Below are 3,234 nucleotides of genomic sequence, written 5' to 3' on the forward strand. Positions count from 1 at the left end.
TCTCTCTCTTCCTCACTCTCTCGCGCTATCTTTCTGTTTCTTCTCTTTTTTCTTTACGTTTTCTCGTAACTTTCTGCGTCTTCGTAAATCCGCTCGACATCGCGTTCGTGTTTCCATATAATTCTCATATTTTATCCTTATAATCAATTAAATCCGTAACAAACATTTATACTTTCTCGCTTGCGAAAGAACTATCGTGTATGTATGTATATATACGGCTATAAATCGAGCAACGCAGGAAACAATCAAGAAAACACATAACGATCGCGACATACGAGAGAGACACACACTCGCTAATTTTGGTATTTGTTATAATACCTGCGACATTGGAAACTTCAGTATCAGTCTTTTTTCACATCGCCTGAATCAAGGTCATGAGTCAGATATGAGAGAGTTTAGTATTTTATATATATATATATATATATANATGAAAGTGAAAAAGAAGAGGAGCAATTGAGGACGGCAAACGAAAGGTTGGTCACAAAGCACGACGAGTGCGGAAGTTACGTGCTCCTTAGAAAAATGATGGCTCTAAGATTCTCTCTCGGCTCGATTAACATCCAGCCTCCGGTCCAATTGTGTAGTTACGCAGATGAGCATCGATATCTCCTTCTCCTCGCGTACAAACGCGGTGTATGTACAATATAATTCTAATTGAAAAATATAACCGTCCGTGTGTGTCGCACACGACGAAAGTAATGTCACGCGAGGGACGAATGAAGTGCTCGGTGAATCCTCGGCGACGCTTGACGCTCTATGCAATTATTCGCATCGACAGTCGCGTTATCGCAACATGGTGATCGATATTCTAGGCGTATGTCCGTTATAAAGAGAGGAAAGTAATAATGAAAAGTTAGAGAAAAAGAAAAAGCGAAGCTTGTCCGACGCTACGCCGCTAAATCCGACACCGATTCGACCCGCATTTACACGCCGGGGATGCGCACATGCGTATTCGAAAGTGCGAGTGCTCTCATTATCCCCGGCTTCTTATCGCACGGCAGACGTGGCGAAAGAAAGAAAGCGGGTAAATAACGCCTCAGCACTCGAGTGCCGCCGCTACTTCGTCGTGGATACTTCTTTTGTTTTTTTTTTTTTATTCGGACAGATTCACTCGATGCAAGCGCAATCTCGTATTGATTGCGGAAGTTCGCCCGATAAGAGAAGCATCGCGCCAGGGAGATACCATGTTCGCTATATGTAACGCATATACAGACGCGACCGCGTTTAATCGCGAGATTAAGTCGAAACAATCGCCTCTCTCAGCAACCTTTTCTCTCTGATTTTAATATTTATACACGAAGAACTCGAATCGACGATAGTAGGCCGCGTGAAAAATGTTGCAACAAAGCTTATCACAAAATCTTGTAATATTAGACCATACCGAAATTGTAACTGAAACAATTGTGATATGTGTTGTAATTTTTAGCGATGTACTTTGTTGTATGCATCATTAAAGATTACAACACACATAATACTTTCAGTCATAATTCCCGACATTACAAAACCTTGTGATAATTTTTGCTACAATGTTTTCTCCGTGCATGATGAAGTCGTAAGGTAGCTACCGCGATTTGAACACGCATAGATTGATTGCACGATAAACGTAAACGAGCTCTATCTAAGACTACTTTCTTTCTCCCTCTCTCTCTCTCTCTCTCTCTTTCTCTCCCTCTCTCTTTTCTCTACTTCATTTAAATAATAAACTTCGACTCTTTGGCGCGAGAGATTTCGTTTTGGTCCATGATGACGTATACGTATATAAGGTTTCCTTTATCCGCGTCATCCTCTTTCGCGACGTCGTAGTCGGTTTCACATCGCTCTGTCTTTTATCGCCGTGAACGTCGCGGTGTTAATCCTTTTACACTCACTGGTCAATAGTCAACAGATCCTAGACATCTAAACTCTAGCGAAGCGCGCAACATCGTAACGTTAACTCTAAAGCAAGAGAGAGAAAGAGAGAGAGAGAGAGAGAAAGAGAGAGACATACGTTTCTCTCACCGTCCCCGAAAAGAATCGTTAAAGCTACCGTGAGATTCGGCTTCTCTTAGCGTGTCTCCGGCGTGACGAAGGTGAAAAGATTAAAGCGTAACCCTGTCTCTCTGGAGAATTGCTAATCGAAATCGTTATCTTCCTACGCGGTGCTTTCCTTCGTTTCTTCTTCTTCTCTCTCTCTCTCTCTCTCTCCTCTCCCTTACTCACTCACTCACTCATTCACTCACTCTATCTCTCTCCTATAATCTCTCGAGTTTTTACCTCGCTATCAATCATTGTCGCCAGAAAACATACGAGGAGCGAGTAACATACAAGGATAGGCGCGAGTAATAACAATTAAGTACAAGATCGTGTTGGTGGTGTGATGATTGTTTCTGAGGTGTGTGACGATGAGTTCGACTGTGATCCGGAAAGAATTCGTCGCTCTTCCTCCGCCGTTTTTTCGCTAAAGGTACCTTAGCGAAAGAAAACAATCGAAGGTAAAGATACTTTGTACAAAATACGATATAAGTAGCGATATAACAACACTTTTTGCAATAGTTAAATATAATATATATATATATATATATATATATATATATATATATATATATATGTATGTATATATGTATGTATATTATTTATATATGTATATCTCTATATGCATATGTATATCCCGTTATCGTTAATACACGTACGCTATGATCTCCCGTTCCACCGCCTGCCGCACAATTGTGTGATATATGTGATTATCGTTCGATTCACGCGATCCGACCTCGAACGATCGAGAAATATTTCGCGTCGTTCTCTCTCTCTCTCTCTCTCTCTCTTTTATTTTTTATTTTTTAGTAGTGTCTATCGTTCGTACGGGGTGTATTCCGTTTCTTCTTTTATATTTTTATATTTTTTAATTCGCTTCGCTACCGATTTGTGCGCCGTTTCCGAACGGCTCGATAGGGACAATATTCCTACCTCGGTAATACCATCTCCCTCCGGACATCGTCGTCCTTGAATCGATCGGACATCAAGCGGCTCCAGAATTTCGAGATTCACCTGTGGGGTGAGTGAGTGAATGGCCGAAGAGAACGAGAGGATCGAAAAATCACCGTAGGACCATCGAGGATGATCCTCCCCTCTCTGTCTCGCCCAGTTCGCGACGCGATTCCTGACCCCGGTGGTGGGATGTTGTGCAAGAGAAACGGAGGAGATGGGGCGTACACGAAGAGGGGGAAGGGGACTTCCAGTCATATGGAAACAAGAGAA

The sequence above is a fragment of the Dinoponera quadriceps genome, unplaced genomic scaffold (genome assembly GCF_001313825.1).
Source record: "Dinoponera quadriceps isolate SergipeBrazil2010 unplaced genomic scaffold, ASM131382v1 scaffold1421, whole genome shotgun sequence".
NCBI classification, from domain to species: domain Eukaryota; kingdom Metazoa; phylum Arthropoda; class Insecta; order Hymenoptera; family Formicidae; genus Dinoponera; species Dinoponera quadriceps.